This window comes from Octopus bimaculoides, chromosome 2 (genome assembly GCF_046866305.1).
Source record: "Octopus bimaculoides isolate indiv1 chromosome 2, ASM4686630v1, whole genome shotgun sequence".
In the NCBI taxonomy this organism is placed as follows: Eukaryota; Metazoa; Mollusca; class Cephalopoda; order Octopoda; family Octopodidae; genus Octopus; species Octopus bimaculoides.
Genome location: NC_142929.1, coordinates 14,646,677 through 14,654,964, shown reverse-complemented (window position 1 = coordinate 14,654,964; position 8,288 = coordinate 14,646,677).

The window sequence follows — 8,288 nt, the reverse complement described above, 5'->3', positions numbered from 1 at the left end:
ATTTTACCTGTGAACGTGTTAAATTATAAGGCACCAAAAGAGAATGATTCTCCCAAGACACAACAGAGTACATATACACACACACATATAAATAGGTGCAGGTACGGATGTGGGTAAAAAGTTTGCTTACCAACCATATCGTTACTGGTTCAGTCCCACTGTGGGACACCTTGGGCAAGTGTCTTCTATTGAAACCTTGGGCTGACCAAAGCCTTGTGAGTGGATTTGGTAGACAATTTATCCATCACATCCTGCATATATGTATATGAAGGTGCATGGCTTAGTGGTTAGGGTGTTGCACTCATGATTGTGAAATTGTGATTTCGATTCCTGGCCCAGCTGATGTGTTCTTGAGCAAAACATTTCATTTTCTGTTGCGCCGGTCCACTCAGCTGGTAAAAATGAGTAATTCTGCAATAAACCAGTGTCCCATTCAGAGAAAAAAATATATACACCACAGAATCAGGGAAACCAGCCTTATGAGTTTACGGCTTGGAAAGGATCTTTGATCCTTTATATATATATGTATAAACAGATATTTGTAGTGTAGGATATTGATTCATAAAATCATGTGGCTATCATGGAAAGCTCCTCCAGTAGACCTGGTTAGCAGACCACACACACACACACATATTGAATCATAAATAATTTCCTATTTTGTTGAACACCTTTATTTATGAAAAAATTTTTACAAAAAAGTTATTTTCAATTATCTGTACAGTTGCCATTATTTTGAAGGACTTCTTGCCATTTATCAGGTAGATTTTTTGATTCCTCTCCAAAAAAAAAAAAAAAATCAGCTGGCATCAAAATGAAGAGGCTTTCCATATACATTTACACCTGATCTTGATGAGAAAAATTTTTTTCCCCATCAGTGTATCTTGTAGAGAGCATAAAAGGTGGAAATCAGTTGGTGCAAGGTCTGATAAATATGGTGGAAGGCATAGAACAGACCAACCCACATCCAATATTTTTCCCTGCATGATTCTTACTGAATGTGGTCTTAATTTATCATGGAGAAGCACAAAGTGTTTCCTATTGATGAGTGCATGAAGTTTTCTTAAAAAATTTCCATGCACATGTTGCAGCTATTGAGAGTATAAGTTGGCATTTAGTGTTTGATAGCAGTTTAAAAGCTCAAAATGAATAATAATCCCACCATACACACAACATAACCTTCCTTTCATGGAGCTCAGCCTTTGAGGTAGATTATGGAGATTTATCCTTGTCACTCTACTGCCTTTTGCATTGAACAAAGACTCATGTTTTTCACCACCTGTAATGATATTATTCAGAAATGGGTCATTTCTCTACCTTGAAAGAAGACTTATTACTATGGACATGTGATATCCCCTGTTCTTCTCACCAAAAGTATAGGGAACCCAAACACTTAGCTTGTGGATTTTTCCTATCTTTTCCAAGTGGCAGCAGATAGTGGATTGGAATGTATTGAGTTCAATCGCTAATTCCTGAGTACTTTTACGTAGATTGGATTCCACTAATTCTCTTAAAGCATCTTTATCGAAGTTTGGTGAGTGTCCTAGTTTGAGTTGATCTCTCAATGACAAATCTCTGGAAAGAAACTTTGAAAGCCAATTTCACACTTGCCAGTCAGTAATGACACCTTGGCCATAAACACTGCATATTTTCATAGTTGTTTCTGTAGTGTTTTTTTCCGTTCTTAAACTCCCACAACATCACATGTCCAATATGTACTTTCAGTTCATCCATTTTAGAGGAGTGAAATTTAATATTAAACTATGATATGTACACTTTCACTGCTTAATTATGAATGACAAATGAAGTTCCTTTAAAAACAGTAGTTTCCATTTCAAATTTAAACATCTGCAGTTTGAAATATGTCATTACAATTTACTTACAAAAAGTGGAAGTTATTTATGACTTGGCCCATTATATATATAAATGTATGTGCATACATAAATACATACATATATGTATATATATATATATATATATATATATATATATATATATATATATATATATATATATATATATATACATATATATATCATTCGCCATGATAGATCGCTAGCCACTATACATTCTTTATTTTCTCTCCTTGTTTTCTTTCTGTGTTCCTTTCTGTGGAAGAGCATAGGCTTGAAACGTTAGATACTTTTTTACTTTCCGAGCATTAAACTAATACATCTGTTTGTTGTCTACATCACCCGTGTTCGTCTTTTGTTTTTTTGTGAATTCTCTCCCCCTATATATATATATATATATATATATATATATATATATATATATATATATATATACATATACATATTTATTTATGTATATAGGTGTGTTTGTGCATGTATGTGTTTGTGTGTGTGTGTGTGTGCACACATGTGGATGCATGAATGTCTCTTTACTATATATAACTTCTATACTGAAGTGAAGACAGTATGTTGTTTGTCTCCTTAACTTCTTGGAGATTTTAGGTAAAATTATACTAATGTGTCCATCAGTTCTAATTTAATTAAATTCTGTCTTTGTGCAGCTGAGGATTGCTCTGCATTTAAATTGACGTAATGATTGCATTGTTCAATTAAATGGAGTTGCATGAAACGATCGTACCTCTGGACATCCTTGTTGCTTATTTTGATTATATATATGTATGTATGTATTTGCATGTTTGTGTCCTTCCACCATCGCTTGACAACTGATGTTAATGTGTTTACATCCCTGTAACTTAGTGGTTTGGCAAAAGAGACCGATAGAATAAGTACTAGGCTCACAAAGAATAAGTCCTTGGGTCGCTTTGTTTGACTAAAGGTGGTGCTCAATCATGGCCACAGTCAAATGACTGAAACGAAAGAATAAAAGAATATATATATCTATGAATTGAAGAAATTATGATAAACACAAGTTAATATTATTTCATTTAAGATGGCAAACTCGCAAAAACATTAGCACGCTGGGCGAAATGCTTAGCGGTATTTTGTCTGTCTTTACGTTCTGAGTTCAAATTCCGCTGAGATCAACTTTGCCTTTCATCCTTTCGGGGTTGATAAATTAAGTACCAGTTGTGTACTAGAGTTGATCTAATCGACTGGTCCCCTCCCCAAAAAGTTCAGGTCTTGTGCCTAGAATAGAAAAGAATATTATTTTTACCAATGTATGTTTACACTATTACGGTAGAAGGCACCCACCCAAGGTGCTGTACAATGGGATTGAACCTGAGACCATGTGACTGCAAAGTGAACTTCATAACCACACAGCCATGCTTCATTAAACTATTTAGAATAATTCAATATTTAAAATATCCAAAAAATAAAATGCCTATTCAAACACACACATACAGCAAAAAGCAATGACTGCAAACCAAATTTAGAAAGAAATCTCATTGAGATATTTTAATTTCAGGAATATAAACAATTGATTTCAAGGAATTGATTTTTTTATTCAGAATTGTAAATGTCATTACGTTTCTAATGTTTGTTTCTGCAATTTCACACTTGTTTTCGATCCATTGTGATCAAGATATTGCTCATAAAAGGGAAGAATATATTCCTTATAATAAGCATTTACTAAATACAAGAAGATTCTGAAGTTTATGGCTATTTATACTATTCTAGAAAACTGAATACATTAAGAACCAATGATGGCAAAATAGTTAGGGGTCCATGGTATCTGAGTTATTTTGGAAGAACATTATCAATTCTCTAAATGGTAATTTCCTTGTGTTTCAGAGCCAGATTAAGATGCTTCATTGGCACGTGGTTGCACATATAAATACACACACACATGCACGCATGCACACACTAATGTACAAAATTATACGCACATCTATACATATTTTATTTCCTGCAGGAATAAAATACTTTTACACCTGCCTATAAATATGAAGATATCCTTCTTATTGATTACAGAGATAGTTCGATATATGGAAATAAATGGCAGTGGCACACACATGGTTCTTCGGAACACATTTGCTTACAGTTATAGCACACACATATACACATACACATATATACATATACATATACATGTACATACACATATATTTATATATGTATATATACATGCAAACTGACACATTAACAGACAGATATGCATTTAATCTGAAGATAACAAAATGTGTCTTTTTTCTGCCATAATAGAAAAGTTAAAACAATACTGTGTATGCGTGTGTGCGTGTGTGTGTGTGTGCGTGTACATGTGTGCTCTCGTGTATGTGCATGTGTGCGTGCATGAGTGTATATGTGTTTGTGTGTGTGCTTGCAAATATGTGAGAGTATGTCTGTGTGAGTATTTCAGTATGAGTGTCTGTCTGTGCGTCTGTGATTAATGTCTAACCAAAGTAGTCTTGTGAGGTAGAGAAATCTTTCGATATTTTTATTCTTTGATTTCAAAAGACTATGGCAAACCTTTGTTTTCTTCATTTTTCTTTTGTCTATTAAGATATGGCAGAATAACACAGCAGGAATCAAGATTGCTATTTTGCAGAAGGAGGGCCACGTTAAAGACATCTTAGATAATTGCATTTTGAGCAATGGAAACTTCCAGAGAAAACCAAGTTTATTGACATATGTCACTTTAATATTGAGGAATCTATGAATTATATATACATACATATACATACATACATGTACATACATATGTGTATGTAAACATACATATACATATATATATATTCACAATATATATACATACATAGACACACATAAGTACATATACATGCAGACAAGATATATATACACATACATACATACACGCACACATATATATATACATTGTGCATACATATACAGGCACACATCTATCTATCTGTATGTCTGCCTGTCTGTCTGTCTATCTATCTATCTATCTATCTATAGATATTTACATGTGTATATATGTGTGTGTATATGTATGTGTGTGAGGGGAGTGGGGTTCCCTGTGCCTGAAGATTGCTTGGAGACACAAGGCACGTTATATAAATCTGTCTGATCACAGTGTCTTTATGGTAAGAAATTATTAGTAGCTCTTATCTTAATACCTTGTACATTAAATGATATATATATACACATGCATGTATATATACAGTATACACATATACCCCCCCCCCGCCGATAAGTATCTATCTATACATATATATTTAGTTATATATAGTCATATATGTGCGTGAGTATAGGTGTATATATGCACTACATACATGTATGCATACATACATACATACGTACATGTGTACGTGTGTATATCTATGTATGTAGTTATATATATATATATGTACATATATACACACACGTATATATATATATATATAAATATATATATATATATGCATAGATATATAGCCAGCTCTTGAATATAGCTGATCCATTGACTGACTGTAACACAACATTTTTATTATATTCAGATGACATACATTCAAGTAAGGTTTCACATTTAACTAAACTGTCAAAGAGGATTAGAGCTCATACAACAATATAGTGTATTATTTATGTCAGCAAAAGGGACCAACAAATCTTGAACCAAATCTCATTTAAATGCCATCTCTACAATGTCTTATTTGAAGTTTTCATTTTGTGTTTCTATTATTTTCTATCCTATCGCAGTGATAGGCTCAGGAGTGGCTGTGTGGTAAGTAGCTTGCTTACCAACCACATGGCTCTGGATTCAGTCCCCTTGGCCAAGTGTTGTCTACTATAGCCTTGAGCCGACTAAAGCCTTGTGAATGGATTTGGTAGACGGAAACTGAAAGAATTGTTAGTGTACCGGGCGAAATGCTTAGCGGTATTTCATCTGCCGTTACGTTCTGACTTCAAATTCCGCCGAGGTCGACTTTGCCTTTCATCCTTTCGGGGTCAATAAATTAAGTACCAGCTATGCACTGGGGGTCGATGTAATCGACTTAATCCCCTTGTCTGTCCTTGTTTGTCCCCTCTATGTTTAGCCCCTTGTGGGCAATAAAGAAAAAAGGAAACTGAAAGAATCCCATCGTATGTATATATATATATATATATATATATATGTGTGTGTGTGTGTGTGTGTATGTGTGTGTGTGTGTGTGTGTGTGTGTGTGTATGTGTGTGTGTGTGTATGTTTGTGTATCTGTGTTTGTCCCCCCACCATCGCTTGGCAACTGATATTGGTGTGTTTACATCCTCATAGCTTAGCGGTTCGGTAACAGACACCAATAGAATAAGTACTAGGCTTACAAAGAATAAGTCCTGGGGTCAATTTGCTCGACTAAAGGTGGTGCTCCAGCATGGCCGCAGTTAAATGACTGAAACAAATAAAAGAAAAACTATACAATAGCAGTGTTCCTTAACCTTTTGTGATCTATTCCACCTATTAACGATAGATTGATCAGCTGTGCTCTTTGACCATTAATGTAAAAGTTTATTTGTTGAAAAACAGAGTGTCTATCAGAATTTTTTGACTCAAATTATCAAAACAATACTTTCAGTCTCATTTTCCAATACTTTTTTTCTTTTTATTTTCAGTTTTAATAAATTTTATCAAGAATCAATAATTAATTTCATTTCTCCATATTTTAAAGTAAAATTGTAGAGAATTTTCGTCTTAACTTAATTTTCTCTTGGTTCATCACAGTATGGTGAATTCTCTATTGACGTCATCCAACCTGGCTAGAATGAGCAACTAAATGACTTACAAATCATAGATGTGGCTGTCTTAAAAAAAAAGAAAGAAAGATTTGGTGGCCATGATTGCAATGTCTTCGGTCTGCTTGGTTTTGGTTGATCTGGAGCTAAACAACAACTATCATGAGCACCAAGACTGCCACCGCCACCGCCACCTTTTCATTTTTTCCTGACCATCAAACTAATACACTCGCTTGTTGTACATACACCTGTCTTCATTTTTTCTATAAATTTCAACTATATATATATATATATATATATATATATATATATACCGTTGCCAGTACCACCTGACTGGCCTTTGTAGAGTTTTCGAGCGAGATCGTTGCCAGTGCCCCTGGACTGGCTCTTGTGCGGGTGGCACATAAAAGACACCATTTCGAGCGTGGCCGTTTTTGTGCGGGTGACACGTAAAAGCACCCACTACACTCTCTGAGTGGTTGGCGTTAGGAAGGGCATCCAGCTGTAGAAACTCTGCCAAATTAGATTGGAGCCTGGTGTTGCCATCCGGTTTCACCAGTCCTCAGTCAAATCGTCCAACCCATGCTAGCATAGAAAGCGGACGTTAAACGATGAACGATATCATCATCATCATCATCGTTTAACGTCCACTTTCCATGCTAGCATGGGTTGGACGATTTGACTGAGGACTGGTGAAACCGGATGGCAACACCAGGCTCCAGTCTGATTTGGCAGAGTTTCTACAGCTGGATGCCCTTCCTAACGCCAACCACTCAGAGAGTGTAGTGGGTGCTTTTACGTGTCACCCACACGAAAACGGCCACGCTCGAAATGGTGTCTTTTATGTGCCACCCGCACAAGCCAGTCCAGGGGCACTGGCAACGATCTCGCTCGAAAATCCTACAGGAGCCAGTCAGGCGGTACTGGCAACGGCCACACTCAAAATGGTGCATCTCATGTGCCACCCGCACAAGAACCAGTCCAGGGGCACTGGCAACGATCTTACTTGGCTTGCCGGGTCTTCTCACGCACAGCACATTTCCAAAGGTCTCGGTCCGCACAGCACATTTCCAATATATATATATATATATATATATATATATATATATATATATATGTATATATATATATATATATATGTATATCATCATCATCATCATCATCGTTTAACGTCCGCTTTCCATGCTAGCATGGGTTGGACGATTTGACTGAGGACTGGTGAAACCGGATGGCAACACCAGGCTCCAGTCTGATTTGGCAGAGTTTCTACAGCTGGATGCCCTTCCTAACGCCAACCACTCAGAGAGTGTAGTGGGTGCTTTTACGTGTCACCCGCACGAAAACGGCCACGCTCGAAATGGTGTCTTTTATGTGCCACCCGCACAAGCCAGTCCAGGGGCACTGGCAACGATCTCGCTCGAAAATCCTACAGGAGCCAGTCAGGCGGTACTGGCAACGGCCACGCTCAAAATGGTGCATCTCATGTGCCACCCGCACAAGAACCAGTCCAGGGGCACTGGCAACGATCTTACTTGGCTTGCCGGGTCTTCTCACGCACAGCCCATTTCCAAAGGTCTCGGTCCGTAGTCACAGCCCATTTCCAAAGGTCTCGGTCCGTAGTCACAGCCCATTTCCAAAGGTCTATAATATATATGTATATATATATATATGTGTATGTATGTATATATGTATGTATATATATATATATATATATATATATATATA